The sequence below is a fragment of the Haliaeetus albicilla genome, chromosome 25 (genome assembly GCF_947461875.1).
Source record: "Haliaeetus albicilla chromosome 25, bHalAlb1.1, whole genome shotgun sequence".
NCBI classification, from domain to species: Eukaryota; Metazoa; Chordata; class Aves; order Accipitriformes; family Accipitridae; genus Haliaeetus; species Haliaeetus albicilla.
This window is the reverse complement of record NC_091507.1, coordinates 17,703,262-17,725,755: the sequence shown is the minus strand read 5'-3', so window position 1 is coordinate 17,725,755 and position 22,494 is coordinate 17,703,262. Positions and strand designations below refer to the sequence as shown.

General features: G+C 41.3%; 1 long non-coding RNA gene across 1 annotated transcript; it reads right to left on the bottom strand.

Annotated features, from left to right (window-relative positions):
- Window positions 1-1,980: 1,980 nt before the first annotated feature.
- LOC138681893 (uncharacterized) lies at window positions 1,981-9,069 on the bottom strand. Its single transcript, XR_011322094.1, has 3 exons — window positions 7,801-9,069; window positions 4,350-4,450; window positions 1,981-3,330 (listed from the first exon to the last, which is right to left on the bottom strand). It is a non-coding gene; the product is annotated as an uncharacterized lncRNA (long non-coding RNA).
- Window positions 9,070-22,494: the final 13,425 nt, after the last annotated feature.

The window sequence follows — 22,494 nt, the reverse complement described above, 5'->3', positions numbered from 1 at the left end:
TGTCAGTCTGGGTCAAACAGGCTGCTAATTCCCTGGTTGTCTGCAATAGACACGTGTTAGTTCACAGGTATGCTCAACTCTGGGTCCACATATGCAATATGAATGTGACCCACGTGAGGAATAGCAGCTGGGACCCATGGGCAGACGCTCCTTTTCATTCCGAAAGTCATACTTCTTGAGCATCCCCCATTCTCGAGAGATGGAAACCACCTATAGTCCCTGAGTTTCATGCATCTCACCTTTGCTTGGACTTTCCTATTTTTTATTGTTCAGTTGATAAGTCTTTTGACACTAAGATCCCTGAAATATGTAAGTTTTACCAGCAGATTTATGGTGTGCCCTTCTTTGCTTTGTCAGTGTTGTCAGCAGCTATAAAGAGCAAAAATTGCATTCAGCACGCAGTCTTGTCCTGACTGAATTTATAGCATGAACTCACTATTTTAAAAGAACGTGACTGCAGAGTCAGTGCTGGGAAAAAAATGGTGAGCACCAAAAAGAAATCCTTGTAGAAACAAATATTTTCTCAGCTGGGCTTGATAGAAGACAAGAAATAAGGCATGGGGATGCTCACTGAATTACCAGGGAGAAAAAAATGTCCTGACTACATGATCATTAAAAGAGAGCACCTTCTTTATTGCCAATAGAGCCAAAGAGTTCCTAGAAGGTACAATAGTATATAACAAAATAATTGTAACTCCTGTAAAAGGAAAAAAATATTGGGACTGCATAAGCAACAAATAATTTTAAGTCATTCATTCATTCATTTTTCAATCTTGATAATTTTATTCTTGATAATAATCTGAGAATGAAAGCAATGCCCAACTGAACCATACCAAAATGTCCTGTCTGGTCCAGCACTCTGTCTCCAGCAATGGCTGTTGGAGATGCTATTAAGGGACATCATGCAAATCTGGCTGCTAGCTACGGTCTGTTCCTGTCATATAACCTTGCATGCAAAATTGCTGGGAGCTGTTGGCAGTTGCTCTCCCTTGTCCTACCTATCTCCTCCCTTCTTCCTGCCTCTCCTTTGGGAAAAGCACATGGATGTTGCCCCTCTCCTGGGACCACCCCACTCCCAGCTCCATGGTAAATGGGTGCCTGCCCATGGGTGGAGTGCCACCACCCCTGCCCACCTTCCTCTGCTGGGCTTCATGGCACCTCTGGGCTTCTCCGTTGATGCAGGCAGGAGGACTGGCAAAAGAAGGTCCCAGACACACCACTGCCAATGGCCCTTCACACCCAGGTGTCCCCTCCACCTATGTGGCACTATCCAGGTAATGGAATCAGCACGAGCAGGCTAACTCAGCTGAAACTACCTGCGGTGGGGAAGCAGGGTCCTTGGGGAGGGGGCTACAAGGGACGCCCTAAAGTGAGAGCAAGCTGCTCACAAGGGCAGACGGCTCCTTGACCTTTCCTCCTCAAGTCTTGCCACCCTAAGCTGAGACCACTGGCCCAGACCCTGGCAGGCAGTGCAATCCCATCTTTGGGGCAACCATAAATTACAGGCTCAGGCCCTCTCTGATGGGAGAAGCCTCCTCAACACATCTGAGGGGATCCTGACCATGACCCACAAGAGAGTCTAGCAGGCAGATCCAGCCTTGGGGGTACGAGTCAGGCAAGGGGGCAATGCCAGTGTGGAGTTAGAGGGCACATTGATGTGTTTTCCCAAGAGTATCTACACCATTAGTCTAATTCATTTTTGAACCTGCTGCCTCCACAACTGCCTGTGGCAACCATTTCCAGAAGGTCAGTACTGACTGTGCAAAGTACTGCCTTTTTGTAAGCCAAGTACCAGATGCAATGACAGTCCTCTAATCCTAGTACCATAAGATTTGGTGAACAAAAATTCTACATTCATCTTACTTGTTGCCATTGAAATTTTGGAAGCCAACGATATCTTTCCTCTCCCCTACCAGCCACCTTCTCTGTAAACTGAAAAGTTTCAGCCTTTTGTCCCCCTTCATGGGACAGTTAATTAATCATCATCATTAATCACCTATATCTTGAATTAAGGGTACCATATGATACTCGCTTGTTCAAACAATACTCTACACAGGTGCCTCAAGGTTTTATATATTGGCAAAATGATGCTTTCTGTCTTACTCTCAATCCATTTAGCTAGGTCTTCTGGTTTCTACTGCACATTGAGGTGATTCCTTCAGAGAACTGTCAATGATTAGTCCAGGCTTTCTTTCATGAGCTGTAAGTGCCGGCTCTGTGTTCAGAATCATGTGGGCATGGGCTAGATTATTTTTATCTACATGCATTACCTTGCATCTACCTATACTGAGATTTATCTGCCACCTTTTTGCCTACTTTCTCAGTCTTGTGAGATGCACCTGGAGTTCCTTGTCACAGTCTCTGTTTTCTTTGACCTCTAACCCCAGTCATAGCGTCCTTTGATATGTAGTCTCATTCCCTCCTCTTCCTCCAAAACAGACACCTCCAGTGTCCCCATCATTTCCCTGTCTCTGGAGAATCCCTCAGTACAGCTGTCCATGAGTCCGTGAGCTCCTGCCCAGTGGCTGTCATTCCCAGTCTCTCCACTGACCTCCTGCTTCAACCAACATCTCCACCACACCCTCCCTGCATTCTCACCAGTTCCCAGTTTCCTCTTCTGTAGTTCTTACACCCATTTATTGGTCTCCCAGTCCCTGTATGCCCATCTTCTGTCAAACTCCCCCCACATTGTTTCTTTCTTCCTACAAAAGTGGCTAATACCAGTCTCCCTGTCTAGACAATCTCCACCTCTTTCAAAAACTTATTCTCTTTATCAGGTTCTCTTTCCTACCCACTTTACCTATTCTCTGTTATCCCTTCAAACTGCTCACCAGAGTATGAACCACTTTCTCCTAATCTAAGTGGAGTTAGTCTGATTCTCAGTCTTATGCTCCATGTCCAGCCTGGCCCAGTTCTCCCACTCCCCAGCTGCATCCCTCAACCTCTTCTCCGAGATGCATCGTGTACTTCTTTCTCCACTCCGTTCTTTCCGTCTGGCCCAGGTGTAGTCCCCTGTGCACTCGTGCAGAGTGATTCCTGCTGCCCGGCTTACCAGCTGCAGGATGAGCATGGACAGCCAAGGAGAGTCATGTTTCCCTCTCTCAGTAGTAGTGTCTAGTTTCATTGCAGGGTAGTAGAGTAAATACAGGGAATATCCAATTTTCTTCCTAGGCTGGAGGGTCATATTGCTCTTCAGACTTGTTCTGTCTGCTCAGCACTTACATCTCCAAAGCCATGGACCATGTTCAGTAAGGCTGAAATCTTCAGAGTTGTAGGTTGCTAAATCTCAAAAGACTGTCCTGGACACTGTATTGTGGAATTTTCCATTTTCTATAAAAGCAGGAATTTGACATTTAACATTTGACATCATCTCACCGTATTTCTCAAATGTATTGCATAAATGAGCCATCAACACTGCATATTTTATGGTATTTTAGTTTCAAAGTTCCTAATTTCTCATAATGATGAAAACAAGTGGGGCTGAATTAAACAAATTAGAGAAGGAGAATGGGAAGCCAAACCTGATGTAAAAAGGAAGAGGGGAAAAGGAGTATTTGAACTAGTAAAGAATTGAGGATATGAGTGGAGAAAAGCCATGTGTGCATAGCGTTATTAGAGGAGAAAATAAAACACAGAAGAGAAATAAACAAAAATAGAAACAACAAAATTTTTAAAGAAGTTACAGAAAAAGGTATCATAAAAAAAACCCTGAACACTGAAAATTTCATATAAAGTAGCAGCTTAACGTATAAAAGATGAAAAAAGGGAAATTTATTTTAAGATGATAAAAAGAAAAGGGGAAATAACTAAGGTAAGGAGGGGGAAAGCAGAACAGAAGGAAGGTGATGGCTATAAAAGGAACATTAATGATTCTGGAGTGTTTCAAAGTATTGCTGTGAAGTACACAAGCTGTAACTTTCTTAGAAGCCACCAAAGGACATGCTTGAAGAGGAAGTGAGGCATGTGCCTTTGTGGTTAGCTAACCCAATTAGTGATGGAAATTGACCTGATTTAGTAAGCAGGGGATATGCTTTTATAAATAACTGTCTTAAATATAATTGGTATTTTACCCATTTTAACAACATAGCTGTGACTTCTTCAATGCTTGACGGTGCTTCCTATTGAAGATGGCTCATTGGGGCATTTTTCTTATACATAGCGCTAAGCAAGCCAGTATTTTTGCATATGTGCTCACTTCACAAAGTCTTTAAATAGACTGTGTTTCATTAGGTGAAACTCTTTGTGAAGTCTTTTGTCTTACGGATCAGATTCGTTGTTCATTGTTCATTTTGAGTAGGTCAATCTTGAATAAACAGCTGAGCCAACTTCAAATACAAATGGTTTCTTACCTTAATTTTACAAGAAATCCTGTGAAGGATGGCATCACTTAGTCTGAAGCCAGGAGGACAGCAAAGGTCTGCTCAAAAAGATTCAAAAGCTCTTCCTTTGTCTAGTAGTGAACATAAGGTCAAAGTTCCATTAAAACATGAACTATGACAGTCATTTGAATCTAGAATTTTCTTCCAGAATTACAGCAAACCACATTAGACAATACTTTTAGTTAATTAAATGAGATCATTTTTGTACAATATAAAATCCAGCTGTTCAACAGGGAGGGATTTTGTCCAGGCTGTAATAGGTACTACTTAAATCATGCAGTGACGTTGCCAGTACTCAACTAGTTTTGACTAAACCTTGAAATGTGTGCCTGAAGTGTCTGTCATCATCCCATCCCTTATGCAACTTTTTCCTTTCACACCTTATCATTTTCCTCACTCTTTCATGCCTTGGAGTTTATTATCCCATATACTTATAACTTAGAAACTTGGAACTTAGAAATACTTTAATGTCCCTTAGAAGTTGGAAACTGTCATTTTCACTGTATGAGTATATCAAATTATGAGCAGGTAAGATTATTTTGAAGTTTCTTGAGATGGTGTTGGCTCTACCTCTTTATGTTTCTCTCCTTCATTTCCAGGCAATTGGAAAAACATATAACAATAAAGGGATGTGCTGAAGATTCCTGTTTTATCTCCTTCTTTCATGTGTGGTGGGGAAAAAGAGAAGATGCTGCCAAACAATCTTCCTCTGTTTTCAAGTTCTGCATATTTTTAATTTGAAGAATAGAATTCTACTTGAGAGCAATTCCCTAGCTGCCTAAAAAACTGCCAGCGTGCCTAAATATTTCCCAAATTTTCACAACATTTACATCCCTTACAGGTATTTCTTTAGTCCTCTTACAGCTTCAGAATTGGGAAAGTGGCTCAGTGCTCCTTGTCCCCTCATGCTCCGCATCTCTGCCTCAACGAGGGGGCCTGGAGGTGTCCCCGAGTTTCCAGCCGAGTGGCACTCCCAGGCACGTCTTCAGTCCTTAGTGCAGATGCCTCCATCAGGACATGCATCAGCTCGCCCTTCCCATAACCTGCTTCAGCCCTGTGAGAGAAACAGACACCGCCTACAACATACCGGATCTACTGGTGAGAGCATTTGCACCTCCTAGCAGGTAGGTGTATACACACCCTAAGAAGCTGAGCAAAAATCTCTGCTTGATAGCCCAATACTGGCAAAGTTGGCCACACCTAGACTGGCTAATAAGGTCATCACATCTTTTATGAAGGCTACAAAGGATGAACTTACTGTAAATGAGAGATGCAGACTGCACTTTATGTTGCTCAAGGCGGATGCTGGTATGATTAATGGTGAAGTTTGAGGGTGGGTCTACGTTAGCAGTGTAGCACACAGCACAAATTCTTTTTAGATGCAAAAACTTTTCTGCATCCCTACTTTGGAGTTACAGCTTTTTCCAGCTGAAGAAGCATTGCATTGCAGGCTTTGAAGCTGCATTTCTTATCTTTTGCCATGTTCTTGCCCTGCCCCTTTATCTTTTCTGCCATAAAATACAGCTTACACAACAAAACTGAAAACTACTCCATAGACCTGCATCTTTGTGACTGTTCACTCAACTCCTGCTCAGATTTTGGCTAACACACAGCTCACGCTAAGGCCTGACATATGCTGGGAACAGTGCCACTAGGTCAAAGCACGGGCAACACATAGGCAGGACACGGTGTCCAGTAAGGGCTAAAGGTCATTACGCAGCCACTATCACCGACAGCTTGCTGTCTCCTGCAGCCATCATCCTTGCATATCGATTGTCTGGCAGTTTCTTCAGAATCCAATAACTCATGGAAGCTGTATAGACCAAACTTCCAAGGTGGAAGGTATAAATACATCAGCTTAGCCCAGAAAAGCTTTTGAAGCAGTTCCAACAGTGGCTGGACTGCTGAGGCTTTCGTGCTTCCCGGTGCGACACAGGGGTTGTCCACACCTTCATGGGGGAGGAAGGGTGAGCACACTCACCATCAGCTAGGTAACTGTTCTACTCATAGGCGCATGAGTTACGAGTTGAGAGTTATGAATTAGAGAACTTGTGAATTAGAAACATCATGAATTAGGTGATGAATTAGTGAATTCACATGGTAGACTAGGCTGCACAAAAGGGAATGGGGCTCATTTGTTGGATTTGTTTCTTTTCTTTCCTAATGTTCGTAAAATAAAGTTTAATTTACAGACCATGTTGTCCTGTAAATTTGAGAGATCCAGCTGGACCGTGACAATCCCCAGTTATCTTAACACAAATAAATGAATGGGCCAGAGAACAGGTTGTCTGAGGTCTCTCTCCATGCAGCTAGACTAAACTCCAGAAGCTTTTCTCGAAAGGGTGTCCTCAGCTTCACAGCTGACTGGGAAAAGTCCCTGTACCGGAGCAGCTATTTCCTAGCAGAGTGCTATCTGGCACAAGGCAGAAGCGTGCCAGGGAGTGTGCAGGTGGAAGAGAGGTCGTGGGACAGCACTTGTGCCTCTGTTGTGAGCTGCTTTCCTTCATGAGCACGTAGGTAGGCTCACTATCTCAAAAGGGATTTCTGAACATGACCAGATAACCTTTCGAACAAAGGCTTTTCCCTGAAATTCCTCCATATACAACACAATGAAAAATAAAGAGCAATAGGTGTGTACTGAATTTTTAAGATGTTTCTGGTTTTCTTTTTGAAGCTTGCCGATGCATGTCAAAAAGGATTTTTAGAGGCTGATAAGCCATAGTAGCTGAAGCTACAGCCATGCCCTTATTGCTATGAGCAGCAATTACACTCTGTATTGCTCCAGCAGAGATAGTAATAAAACAGCAAAATACAGTAAGAAACACAAATCAAAATAATAACCCCCATGTGTTTCTTGCAGGCTAGTAATGAACTTGGAGTCAGTTCACACTGCAACCTCTTTAAAAATGAAGCGGGAGGGGAGTAATTTTGTTTAATATGAAAAATGTCAGGAAGTGATAAAAGCCCTGATGTCCTCCTCATCCCCTGCCAAGAGCTTTGTACATCTTAAACAAGCACACACAGAGCATGAAAAAGACTTACTTGTTTGTACTTCTTCAACAAGAGGAATTTAGAAAAAAATCATTATCAGTTCAGTTCTGAGCAATACACCAGTTGCTTTTGCTCTGCATGTGACATAATGTAATTCCCAAGTAAGCTGATTTCTTCCTTGTGAAAACTGTGAAAAAAAATACCAAAGCAAAACCAATGAATCCCTTTATCAAAGACATGGAAGAAATGTTGTTATCCCTGGTCTGCTTCCACAGCCAGAGAGTACACTAGTCTGGTATTTTAATAGATTTGAATGAGATGCCATGTATAAAGCTGCAATATCAAAACTTTAATTTGGTATGCACATACAGCAGAAATAACAAGTCCAAACATGTAACAGAGGCACTTGAAATACTGTATCTTGACTGACCTTGATTTTCCCAGTTAGATGCTGAAACAGCTATCCAAAATGAGTCACTGGACTGACTTGAGTTACTACTTGAGGTCAGCAAGGTAAATGAAAGTTGGAGAACTTTGAATCATCTTAACGGAGGAATAGTCTGGAAATGAAAATCAGTAATAATAAATAATTTATGGTCATCTTTTTTTACTTCACTGATTAAAACATGTACAGAGGTAATCATGAAATCCTGTACATTAATCATGTGAGCCATGGGACTATATTGCGTAAGCAATAGCATCATCTCATCTGAAATAACATCTGCTTTTAATTGCATCCCTGCACATAGATATGAATTTAAAGTTTTCTTCTTTTAAAATTTGTTTCTACGTTTTGAAAAGAAACTTCTATTAACATCGAGCTAATACAAATCACAATATAAATGAATGAATTATAAATTATAATATGAATTTTTGCATATACAGGACAAGCTTGTGAACCATTCATTTTTACATTGGTTTTGCCTCTCATCCTTTTAATTGGGATTTATGTGATACACCATATTTGAAATGTGACTTCAGTTCCAGTTCATTGCCTGCAGTGCACCACTGTGAAGGTTTGTTGAGTATTCATCTAAAAACATCTTTATGTTAATTTTAGAAAGGAAGATAATATGAATATCAGGCAAGAAGGTTTAAAGTTAAATTGCTGGTATTCTCAAGAGAAAATGTCAGGTGTGACCAGTGCTCAAGCCTCCCAGAACGCAGAGTGTATGGTTTCTATCTGCCTTTGTTTTAAAATCAGACAAAAAGTATGGCTTGGCAGCTTTCTTGCTAGAAAAGTCCTTTTGGAAAGGGTTCAGGCACCTCCAGGTACCCTCCATAAAAATGTGCAATATTTCTACAAAGCCTGAGCTCAGGCTGAGTTCCAAGTGCTTATAAGATGCAAAAGCGATGTCGGCATCTCCTCCAAGTCTGGTGCATTCGCAAGAGCCCTCAGTCAGGCACAGAGCAAACTCAGCTACCTACTGCCACGGCCAAACTCTCCTGCGTTAAGCGCGGTAGTTCTGTGTAAGTCTATACAGGCTGAGCCAGAAATGTCATTTTCCCAAGAACAAAACTATTCCAGCGTCTTTCAAAGACTCTGAGTTCCAGTCCATCAGTTGATTCGAACATTGCAAAGTAAGCTGTCTCTCTCTAAGTAGATGTATTTTTAACAAAAGCTTATAATACATAAACAGAAACTATAGCAATAATGCAGGTTAAAATATATAGTTTACATATTGAACTATGTATTTAAATATAGCCTAAGAAAGATTTAGAAGGAAAAACCATATCAGCACTTTTTTTTTGAAATCTGCCCCATTTATTCCACTTCCTGTGACACCGTGTTTCAAACTTATTTAGGAGTTTTCTTGCTAAAGGTTAAAAATAACTCAAAAAGTGATGACTAGACTCTGTTTGATTGCACGGGGGAGAGAGAAGCTTTGAAAGAGCACAGGCAGGCAGGCAGCCTTTTGGCATTTGGAAGAAAACAGTAATCTCAAGACGTGGAAGTACAGAGCGTACAGTCACTTCAGGACTTGCAGGGCTGCATCTCCACCCCCACGCCTGTGAATCCAGGTGAACTGAAGAGCTCACAAAACCTCAAATCAAAACCCTATTGAAAATGAGCAGAGAATCCCATGGGGCACTTCGCTTTTCATTTCACAACACTCCATCTCATTTCTTTTCTTTCATATCTTTAGTACATTTCATCTGATCTCTTCCAACTTCATCCAAAGATTCAGGCTTTTCCTTCTGAAAACACTGGGGCATCATTCAGCAAAAAGAAGCCCTTGCTGCTCTGCCATGCCCATGGATTCCCTAGAGCCTGCACACGTGGGTTTTGCTCATGGAAGACCCCACTGAGGAAGAGGGTGAAGGAGAATTGTTTTTATGCTATGATGTTCAGCTTCTTTCCCTTTTTAAGTTCACCTTTGAATAGGTTTTTCTATCCTGCCAGCTAAAAACTCATGGGTTTAGTCTCTCCCTCCCCCAGACTTTTTTCAGGGTGCAGATTTGGAGTTTCCTGTTGGACAGCATGTGCTTGAAGTTCTCAGATTATTCAGCCTTGGAGCTCTTCCACCCTCTTTCACAATCCTGGTTCTGCAGTGTATGAACTGCACAGGAAAAATACATTCACAGCCCACATGGTGGGAGTGCTCAGTGCTGAGGAGTCCATAAGAGCTCTCTTTCATTCTGCCTCCAGTTCCAGCAGGATATATACACTTGCAAAAGCATCATAGCAGCCCTCCCATGTTCTGTTAACAACCTGTGCCCTCAAATCCGTGTCTGCTGAATGTCCCTGAGGTCCCAACATCTCTGACCCCTGCCAGCTGTCCACCCCAAGCCTGGAAACCCTACTGAATGGTGGACTCTGGGACTCAACCTTGTCCCTTTTGGTAGCTCTTTATTTTACCCATTTTTGGCAGAGCTTGAGCACAGGAAGACTACTTTCTGCCATCCCACAGTTCTGTGTCCCATGTTATGTCTCTTCTTCAGAAGAGAGAGCTGGGATGGAGAGCTGGGACTCTTAGAAGAGCTCTGCAGGACAACGTAGCAAACACTATAGTGATGCTTTCAACTGTATGGTCATATGCCACACAGCGTGTAGAAACCGTCGCACAAGCAGCAAGGCATAAAATACATGGGAATAGCTCATGGAGCTCAGACTGTTAAGAAGCAACCACAAAAGCTATGCAGGTAACAAGGTGGAGACAACGTCTGTCTGGAAAGGTCAGCTGTCAGCCTTAGGTATGTTTGATGTCTACAGGCCACTGTACAGATTTTCTTAGACAAACAGATAAACTCAGTATCCCTTCTCTAATATATCTCCCTGCCAGGTGTCAGCGCTATAAAAACAGAATATATTAAGTCAGGTCAACACTGTTGTCTGGAGCCATCGGTTCCTGCAATGGATACCCTCTCCATCATTTGCAGGAAATGCTTATAGGTGTTGGGATGCCAAATCCTACTGGGTTAAGGCGGACCACTTGTTCTGACTTTTCTCTGTTCTGCAGCCAATTCCTGGCGACTCTGACAATAGTTTCAGTGCTGCAGGCATTCTTGTTTACTGCTTTCAACAAAATAATACTAGATGGCAACCTGTGCACTTGCGCCTGCTGTTGTGCGACGTAGTTGGGCAGTCTCATTTTACAGGCTTGCAAAAAAGCACACTGGGTCAAAATAGTGATCAGTAGTAGTGACTGGCCTAAAGCTCTGCTTTCCTGTAAACTGCTCAAACACAGTGACCATCAAGCTTCAGCTAATTGTTAAGAACTTATATAGCAGATACACAGCATATAATTAAATTAAATCTGGAATGCACAACCATATTTAATCTATAGTTCAAGAATAAATCTAATAAGCTATCTAACAAAACTCACTGAAAGAGGATTTGGAAGTGTGAGTAAGAACAGTTTCCTACACAAAGCACTCTGCGGTCAGGAAATAAGACTTTATTTGCAAAACATGAACGAACAGAAGTGCACCAAAGATATCTGAGTCCACCATCAATCTCTCCTGCAGATAGAGACAACCCACAGGATGCTGAATTTTCATTAACCAAGTAGGTCAAAAAAGCAACACAAGTGAGAGATCATACAGGTTATTTTTAGAGTTTCAAGAGATAAAGTGATCTCTAAGTCCCCCCAAACCAGAATGGAAAATGGAACTGGAAACCCCATGAGGTGGCTCAAACACAACCATCATTCTGTGCTGCGTATTCCCATGGGGATGGCAGCATTTCTTTCTGCACATAGCTTTTATGATGTATAATTTTGTAAGGTAAACATGTTACAGTAATGAGACCGCATAAGCCACAGAAAGAAAAAAAAAGGAGGGCTTGTTGGAACAGAAATTCTTTTGCGCAATGTGGCAAATGAGAGCACTTATAGCTGTAAGCTTTTAAAGTTTCCCGAGCAATGTGGGCTGACTCTTGTGGAGACGACCACAACTGGTGAAAATTATTTTAAACCTAGCTTCCAAATTTTTTTCTTCCCCCCCAGCCTCCTGTCACTGTTTTACATTGGTTTTGTGAAGACCCCTATAGCTTATTGCCTCTAGTCCTGAGGTTTCAGCACCTGAGAGCTGAGTGTGTCCCTGTGGTCCAGCTGCGGGCCTCAGCCTGTATCAGAGAGACACCCCAGTACATGGTAAAGACCCCCCATCCCTTGTTTTCTATGGAAAATAAACCTCACTTTGAGGGCTAAAGTGAGACTCTTCCTTTATTCAGATTCACAATACGAATGCCTAGAAATCCAGAACTAAAGGGATTGACACAGCACGTGCCTCCTTTGAGTCTAGAGAGAGGCTGAAAAGGTTGGTTAGTTAAGAGTGAACTCTTAGTTGGCCAAACTGTCGTTATTATACTACATGAAGTAGTTTGCACTTTCACCCTTACTGTGGATAATTTGATGGGGACCAAGAACCAGAATATAAAGTTTTAATTGCTTGTGAGTTTGCATGCACCTCAGCAGTATCATGGGACTGTTCTGTGCATTTTAATAATACAGCTGCAAGGTTATGCCACAATGACAATTTAAACATAGTAATATGTTTATAGTTAAAGGAAAACAAACAGAGGGTAAATCTGAGCTGACAGAAGGTGAGCTATGTAAAGTCATGCAGCCCTGCAGCTCTGGCCTATCTGGTGCATGACTTGGGGTTTAAAATGGTGCAGTTAACGTTAAATCTTTCCCATAAAATGGTTTCTGTAACACCCATGGATGGTGTTACAGAAACCGCTGGATGCCTGTCCAATGTCTATAAAAGACCATGGGTCTCTGGCACCTTTTGCTCACTTGGGTGCCGCTTCTAATTTTAGAAAGAAGAGTTGACTCATGCCTTCTTTGGTTTTCACTATGCAGATGTACAAAAACCCCATTAACAGCTTCCATGTGTATATTTGGAGTGATGATCTTAGCAAAGGTCCTGGTAAGCAGCTGTCAATACTTGGAGGTGACAATTTTACCCCAGCGGGTATCAGGGTTATATCTGGTATCATTCTCACTGTTCATGTATTTATCAGGTATGCATACCTCAGTATGGTAGACTATCATTAGTCTGCCTTTCCCCATTCACAAGTCATGCATATTCATTTAAGCCAATTAGCTGTATATGCCTGTTATGATGCCTTCAGTGATGAGAAATCACTGGAGAATACAAATTCAATTGTATATCTATATTTATGGCTTGCAGACCTCATCCCAATTCTATGGTGCAGAGAACTCTACTGTCTTCCAACAGCTCTGGTTTAGCTCCTAACCAGGAGTCAGAGGACATCATAAAAGCTTGTCAGCTTAGAAACACTCGCAAGTGTCAAATGTTTGACTAATGTTACCTAATGCAAAGACGATTTTATCACAAGCAGAACAGGATCTATATCTTCACTTCCTTATTTCCTTCTTGTGTGACAGGTCTAACTCCTAGGGAAGAAAGCAGAGCTGTGGCTGGTACTTTAAAATAAGGTAATGACCAAATCCATGACAAAAGCCCTTTCATTTGGTAAAGATTAAAATTCTCTGTGCACAAACTTGTGCAGTCCAGATCTTGAAGCACGCAGGCAGCACTCTGTCTCGCTTTTGTGACTCCTAAAAATTATTGAAGTGTTTGGGGAAGAGCCAAAGCAGAAGAGAAAGCCCTGTCCGGGTGATAATCCCTTCATTATGCTGCATCATTTACTGCTTGTATCCTTTAGGAAATCCAAACAGGAAACTAAGCCAGCCGTGTCTCTAAGGAGCCCCAGAAGACAGCAAAACATAAGACTTTGTTATGTTATGATAACCAGGAAGCAGCACATTACATTGTTTTTACCTCATTCTCTTACTTGTCCACTGAATAACTGAGTGAGAGTCTGTTTTAGGCACAGACTTATTAATATTTAATGTAGATTTGAAACCGTTTCACATCTTCTCTCCACTGCGCTGCCTTCCCACTTTCCTTTATGTTAATATGTACAGATAGAGCATCATGCTGTTTCTGTATCTGTTTCTAGTGACGCTAATCCTCATTTTTTCCAGGAGTCATTGATTAAAGTGAAATAATTGGCCTGCATTTGTTCTGCATAGTATGGGTTCTTATGGGTTAAAAAAATAGAAGCATTTAAAAATTGTCACTTGCTAGAGCCAATGTGGCAGAAGAACAGGCATAGAAGGCCAAATCTAGGGGCCATACAGCCCCAGAGACAATCTCTTGTCTCTGACTACGGCCAGCTGCAGTACTTGTAAAAATATTAGCTGAACGAGGCTAATGAGAGTTTGTCTGTATTTGTTATACTCTCCTATTTTCCAGTAATAGCATTTCAGGCATCCCGTCAGCAAAAGGTCATGCCCATATTCAGTAGTTACTAATTAACTTTCCCTCCATAGCTCTGTCTAGCCCCTTTTTAAAAGTCTTATCTGTCTTGCCTCCACAACATCCCATGGAAATGACTTGTGCATTAATCATTAAGCACTAACCACACGCTGTGATTAAAAAGGAACACTCTGGTGCTTTTTCTTAATCTGCCACTCAATAAATTAGCTAGGCACCCTTTGCTCTGATTATGTGAGAAAGAATGAACACATCTTTTCCTGCTCATTCTCTCCATTACCATTCATAACTCGGAGGATCCTCTCAGCATTTCCAAGCTGGAGACCCTTCTAGGGAAGCCACCCTCCTCTGTGCTGTATTTTGTTGGTGATGGGAGGACGAGAACCGTAGGCTCTTTCCAAGACACTAATGTGCTTGCTTCGCTGCAACCACTTAATGTTATTCGATGTACCTAACCCTACATTGAATCTTGCTTTCAGAGAACTATTCACCGTGATATCAATGCGCCTTTCCTGAACACAGACAGCTAATGAAGAGCCAGCTCTTGGTACAGCTAATATTGTTTTCCACAGGCACAAAAAGGCTTTGTATTTGTCTACACTAAATTTAAATCTCTTATTATATCAGACAGCTCTGTGAGAAGATTTAATAAGACCCTTCTGTAGCTCTTACAGCATGTTTTAATGTGTTTCACTAGGCTAAATAATTCTGTAGCACACACAAAGCCTGTCACCTCTCCTTTTTGAGAGCAACAAGTCTAAAAGCCCCAGATCCCAGCAGAGCTGCCAGTAGGATCCCCCTGAGAACTCTCCTGACAGGTTAGCAGCACCAGTGGCCTGAATCAGAATAAGGCAGACAGTGTGATATGCCATTATTTTTTACTTAAGAGCACTCAAATGAAATTGTGGACTAAAGTACTCCTATCAACAGTGGGAGGGAAAGAGGATGCCGGTTTCTTCTCTCTCTTGTCGGAGTCTGGTGCTATCATTCAAGAAGAAAAGTGGTTCCAGGCTAGAAGTGATAGGACTTTGCAGCTTGTCTCAGGTTCAGGTGGAGATCAACCCCCTGTTACTCTACAAATGATGGAGGAAATTCTTGCTAGACAGAAATAAAAAGGGGGAAACATGCGATATCGGAAGCATCACAGAAATCGCATTTCCATGGCGTTTCTGGAGCTCAGTGATCAACATAATAATTAAGCCATTCTGGTGTGAATTCCATTCATCCCGCAGCTGACTCATATAAAAGTGCCAGGTCTGATGTTGCAAGAAGCACCAGCGTTTCACACTGTGACAGGCTGAAGCTGTTCCTGGTCTGTGCCAGCGATGTTCCAGCTATTACAATCTGTGAATGAATTCTCAGACTGAAGAGGCCAAGTGAGCTGCGAAAAAATTGCTCTTTCTTATTGCCTTATCAGTACAGACTGAGAGGAAATCCAAAAAGATGTGTGGCAAGCCACACATTCCAATAATTCCTTAAACTTGGACGTGAACTGGAAGAGCAGTTACCAGAGAATCATCTAAATTAGTTCAAAATGCCCGTGGACTCTCACTTCAAAATCCAAAGAATTTATGAGGAAAAAACCCCACATCCTTGCAGCAAAGATATCAATGAGCTGGTGGGTTTTTTTTTTTCTTAGCACATTGGGTTGAAGATTAATTTTTCCCAAGTTTTTCACCAGAAAGCCTAAAGAACATCCTAACTCCTGAAGAAAAGACAAAATTGCAGGGTTGAGAGAGATTCAATCTCATGCTTCACTTGCTTTGGAACAAAGAATTCAGTCTGGCTCTCCCAAGTCCCAGGCAAAGGTTCTTCCTGGAAATTAACTTGGTGAAAATTAGTTCATTTTTTAAAGAAGTTTAGGTTTTAATAAATTGGTATTTTCTAGTGACTAAAGTTTTAATCAAGAAACCTCTGTTCTTCTCCAATGACACTGGCCTCCCTCATAGTGAAGGAAAACTTACCATCTTATTTTGTGAAGTTGCCTAATTAAGTAATTTCCTGTCTCTTATTTTTAAAGCAATTGCAGACAGAACAGCTTTAATTTGAGCCCGACAGTACCAATATTTACTCATTGCACTACATACATAGCCAAAAATGATCCTAACTGCTTAAGCACTGATGCCAGCTGCTTCTGACTTTGCAGAGCCTGTCAAAACCAAAAAGTCCTCTCTGAGGTGTTAACCATTTATTTCATTTGACAGTGATATACAAAAGAGAAAAAATGTACTGAGGGCTGATCTGCTCCTTCCAATATGAAATATCAGGACCTTAAATAAACCACAACAAAGCCAAAGCTCTGGTTTGCAGTACACAAGCCTATGTTATGGCAGGTAAAGCCTACCTGGAGCAGAAATCACCTGTCCTTAAAGAAGAAAGTTTTCGTTCTCTTGCTTAGCTACAATATTCATGTGGTAGGAATTTAACAGTTAAATATTTCAAGGGCTGGTAAGGAAAAGTGGGAAGCTGCCAAACCCACATTTATGGGAGCATAAGTCAAGTGAAGGCTTGCTTGTCTGCAATCTTATTGTCACATATCCTGTTCATACTCATAATCTGCCAGCAGGGCAATTCTCATTGTGCATATGCGTGTGGGATAAGAGCCTGAAGTTAGTGCGAGCTTTGCCCTTATTTTGAGCAGGAATAGGATCGTAGCCCATTGTATGCCTTGAGTATCATTCATCCCTAAAAACTGTATGCTCCATTCAGGTTCAGTATGGCATCTGCTCACGTGTCATACCAGTGACTGGGAGCAAGATTTGCTTTCCGGTAGCTGACTGCGTGTGCTAACTATTGGGACAAACCTTTAGACCCTCCTACACAAGAACTGCTTCAGCAAGCTGTTCTCCAGCATGAGTCCTATTTGTTCTGAGCCTTTTGTGCAAGAGTTTTGGGCAAGTGGGTAAAAGGCATCTGCAAGGCTTCCTTATAATTCTCTGAAACCATCGTTTAAAGGAAGAGCTGTCATGTCACAACCAAATGCTCTTTAGGAAAATTCCCCCCCAAAATGTTATTTGCTTTTTTTCTTCACTTTTGAAAGCCAGGCTCATTGCACGCTCCTCTTTGCACAGGAAAGTGCTACGTATCCCAGTGAAGCTTCTTTTACTTATGGACCTGATCTTCTTCTGACTAAAGTTGTTGGAAGGGCTCCCATCACTTGCAGGCCGATGTTGTTGGAAAACTGGAGAACGACTGGATTTTTAAATAGGTTTGAAAAGACCCAGAAATATGCACATCTGTATAAAGGCAAATAAGTTTCTCTTTTGCTTCATATTCTGTGAAGTACAGAAGGCAGCTCTGATTCCGCTTGGGATACTAGTGCAGCAGAAATAATGAGCAACTGCTAGACTGCTCGAGTGCAATTACTAGTGTATGCAGATTTTGTGCAAACTGCAGCCCACAACAACAATCCACAATTGCTCTTGAGAATCTCAGGCTCAGCTGGAAACATGCACAGTTTCTGCTGAAGTCGTTTTCATTAGTTTTCAGGAAGCCAAATTTTTCAGCCCCTATTCACTGCATGTCTTTCCTGACCTGGCTCTTATAAACCCACTTTTGGGTTCAAGTTATCCACTGAGCTCATATACCCACCAAGTCCTTAATCTGAAGAGAAGTGGCGTTGAAGCTAGGACAGTACTAAGAAAAAAACAAGCCCTAGGGAGCTAATTGAACACCTATAGTTATCCATACTCTGATCATGCTGCTGCCAGCCTGTCTGCCTTTCCTCCAGGCATTGCCTCTTCCTAGAGTCACAGCTCTGGGCATAAATTTCTGAACTTTTAGAATCATAGAATATGTCAAGTTGGAAGGGACCCATAAGGATCATCGAGTCCAACTCCCTGCTCCTCGCAGGACTACCTAAAACTAAATCATATGACTAAGAGCATATGACACTAAATCCTGTTTTGCTTTTGGACAGGTCTCTTTTTGTTCTGCCTGGCCACATCTAGCACAGTTTGAACAGAACCATCTCACAAGTATTTAATTAGGTACCACTACCAAGGCTGTCAGCGTGGCATACCCTGTCACAGCACCTTCAAAAGTAATGCAGCTTCTGAAAAGAAACAGCTCAAGAGACTTCTGAGCTGTGCCGGGATGGGGCAGAGCAGTGCTTGAACGACAGGCACATTTTGGCCCCCAGCAATCAGCAGACTAGGGATGAACTGAAAGGGCAGCTGTGTGCACTTCGGAATACAGGCAAGCTGTCAGAAATGAAGAGCGAGCTTCTCATCTCAGCGTGTTTCACGTTTGAGCCAATTAGTCTCAGGCCAAATTCCCACTGAACAGTTGGTCTTCAGCCAAATTACTACAGAACAATCTCTCAGCGTGATATCTTATGTCACAGTTCTGGTTGGGGTTTTTTTGAGCAAAAACTTGATGAAAACTCTGGGATCTTCCCCAGCACACTCCACTGCCATCTGCATCTCTGAGTCAAAAGCTGCTCCGTGCTCTCACACCTTGTTCTTTGCACTGCTGCTGGTGGGGACGGCATCGCACCACGCTCAGCAGCTAACCACTGCAAATTTCACCCGGCGTTTGGCTAATCCTTAGAGGCATTTCAGCTCTGTGTAACCCAATGCCAAGCCATGTACTTGCAGCTGGTATGTTTATGGGATGTTCAGCAAGGATGTGCAGGGAAAGTGCAGGCAGGAGGAGGTTTTGCTCTCCCCGGAGGCTCCATCTCCTTTTTTCCCATTACCGGGCTTTTCCAGAACAGCATCTTTCGGCCCCTCAGTCTGATGGGCCAGTTGTAGACACAGCATTTCCCTCCGCATCCAGGCGGGAGCTCGTCGTTTGTACCATCTGCAGGTTTATAACCACAGGCCAACCTCTGTCACCTGACCCTCTGCGCAAGGGTGGGGGCAAGGGGAGAAAAAGTTCTTCCTTATCACATTGTAATTGTGTTTATTCCCAGAATACAACTTGAGTTTCTTCTTTTCAACTTTGGCATGTAAAAGTCTCATAAATCAATTAAATGTGATAAATTTTTAAAAAAGAGAAAAAAAAAAGAATTTTACTAAAGGAGTTTAGTTTACAATTAGCTTTATTAGGAAAAGTTCCTGCAATGATCTGATTAGCAAAGATATTTCTTATGGCGATACAGCCATTAGAAAGCTGCACAGTGGCTGTGACCTTGTAGTTCTGAACTATGAATTTCAGGTCTATTTTTTTGAAGCCATTTTTAATTGCTTTTTCTTTTCATTTCTTCCAAGTAATATCAGGGCATTTACATATTTGTAACTGAAAATGCGAATGTGCTTATTTGAGACTGGTTACAAAATTACAAGAGGACAGTCAGAAACCAAACTTAATACAAAAGCCTTGAGCAACTTTTGCAGGCTGCATGATCGATAAAGTGTCAACGTCAATAAACTAACCTGTTTGTTAACTAGCTGCTGACGTCCAAATTCCTGCAGCCAAAATAGCCATTGTGTAAATCACCCAAAAAACAAATAGTGAAGGAAAGAAACTACAATGTTTCCCTGGATAAAACAAATAACATAGGGTGGAAGCTTTTACAGAAAGAAAAAAAAAAAAGGCGAAAGGAAATGTTAAATAAAGGTTCTTTTGGAAATATGAAATCACAAAGTTAATTATATAGCTATATTGTTATTTGATTGGTGAACCTGAACTAAAATTGTATTGTATGTTTATATAAAATATGTATTGGTGTCCACAGGCTTAGAAAAGTAGTATGCGGAAGAGGTTTGCTAAAGTTAATTTTGCATACCACTATTTGTAAAGGTCACTGAAGGCTTCCAAAGAAAACCTCTCAGATTTTATGCCATACCGAGTTCAAACATTCAGCAATGAAATGCAGCCTCAGAGTACCAAAAGTACATCTGGTATTTCTGTGAAGAGGTTAAACCATGTATCTGTCCCTAGCCAGAACTGATGGGAAAACTTGGGCTGCTGGAAGGTACTCGGCTCTCCCTTGCAGGTTGAGTCTGGTTTTTTGCTCACTTAAGCTTTTCTTTTTAAGGAATGTTTCCAGCATGCTCCAGGACAAGCTCCTATGGACTAATGGGGTAACAAAGAATCCAAATTTTCTCTACTTCAGTGCACACAGAGAAAAAATTAACTCTGAATTAGTCTGCAAAAATGCTGATAAAGCCGTTGGAACTATAGACAGAAGCCTGTTAAAGAAGGACCTGAGATGTTAAACATGCATGGGTACATTGCTGCATGGGGGAAGAGGGAAAGACTCCGCAAACCCTTGTACAGGACCTTGGAGGAAAAAACTGGGATGTAGCTTGAGAGGACTTCACAGGGTCACCTAATTCGTGCTTTTATCCTGAAGTAGGGCTGGCAGATCTGCAACATCCTGATGGGTATTTAACATACTCATAAAGATTTCATAGTGTCCCCCCCTACAGTCTATTTCTGTGCTTCAACTAGAAAAACTTGCTTCAGCTGAAGCGTTTTTCCTAATGTAGAACTAGGTTTCCCTAATACAGTACACAAATGTTTCTTTTCCCATGCAAAACTGAAAAGATTACTGCTTGTCCTAATGCTGTGAACATGGAAAACAACTGTTTGCTATCTTCTTGCTATTTTGGAAGTCTGTTATCATGTTAGTAATATTCACTTAGTCTTCTCTTGTATAAACAAACTCAGTGGTTTAAATTTGTTCCAAATAAATCATATTTTCCAAAACTCTTCTTCCGGGATCTCTGTTCTGGATTGTCTCCAATTTATGTGCAAATCATGCACCTTTCTTGTCCTCTCCCATACCTTTGTATACTAGCTATGTTATTAACTGGCCAGACTGCAATAAAATATCTCACAGTGTATTGGGAAAAAAGAGAAGAGGAAGAATTGTATGAAACTGGAGAATAAAGTAAAAAAGAATATGGGAAAAAATATAGGGATAAATCATATCTTACATAAATATATGTATCTGTACTGTTTCTGAAGTATATATATATACATATAAAAGAATAAATTCAGAGGGTATCTCTTTTATTTGAAATAATGGAACATTAAATCTTTGTTTAAAATGTGATTTCAAAACTCAGTAAAGTTTGAATGCCAGATAAGGTCTTCCCAATAAGGATAGAGTAGAATAAATACCTCTCATGTTATATGAAAAAGAGCTCTGTTAGTACAGAACAATACAAATCGTTGCAACTGCTTTGCATTATTGACTAAGACAATTTCTGGTTGACTTTGTTTTCCATATGCCTTGCAGAACTGCTATTGCCTAATCAGCTCCTCAAATACCACTAAAATTTTTTTCCTAGTATTTGCTTTCTTGGATTTATGCTCATCAGTTTTGTACCATCACCCCAACATACCAGACTCACTTGGACTTTTGCTGTTTGTCTTCAAAGTGCTTCCACCCTTTCTTACTGTAATTTGAAGTATAAATTCATGAAACTATTCCCTAGTCCATCACCGACATTGTTAACCTAAATGTTTAGATTAGGCAGAGTCAAACCATTTCCAGGAATTAAATTTGCAACATTGCCCTGAAATATCCCCCGTTTCACAGAAATCCATTGTTGACTACTCCATGAAAACAGTTTTCCAACTAGCTGAGCATCAACTGTACATTCCCATCATCTCCACCACATCTCCCTAGCTTACTTATGGCACTCCTCAAAACCCTTACTAAATCTGAGATACACCACAACTACTGCTCCATCTTTAACAATAAGCCAGTTATCCTGGAAAAGAGGAAACAGAACTGCTAAGGCATGTTTTGTTCTTGGCAAACCCACCTTGGTTTTAATTAGCTTTTTGTCTCTTACATGAGTTCTTGTTCCTTAGATATTCCTTGGAATTTCTTCCAAAGATATCCTCCTACCTGTCTGCCTCACATCGATTCAGGGCTTCCTTCCTTTATTTGAAATGCTATTGTTTTGTAGTCTCCTATAACTCACATTACTGTCTGACCTCTGGCTGAATTGAATTTCAAACAGATTTAATTACTGTCCCTTATCTATTAACTTCCTCTGCCTCTACAATAAAAAGTTGCCACGAACACATTCCCAGAACTTGCTGGATCATCTGTGCCCTCCTCTGTTTCTTTCCCAACCGGTATTTGAATGGTTCAGATCTCCACTCCTGGCAAATCATTAACTCTGTCTTGACTATGAGACTGAATCTTTTCTTCTCCCTTTTTATATTTACCTAAAAACATTGAGGAAGTCTGCCTTCCATCTCTTTCTGGACTTCAGAAAAATCACATACAATTTGACTGTGCAGCCAAAAACCTCTCATGCACCTTTCTTGTCCTCTCCCATACCTTTGTATACTAGCTATGTTATTAACTGGCCAGACTGCAATAAAATATCTCACAGTGTATTGGGAAAAAAGAGAAGAGGAAGAATTGTATGAAACTGGAGAATAAAGTAAAAAAGAATAT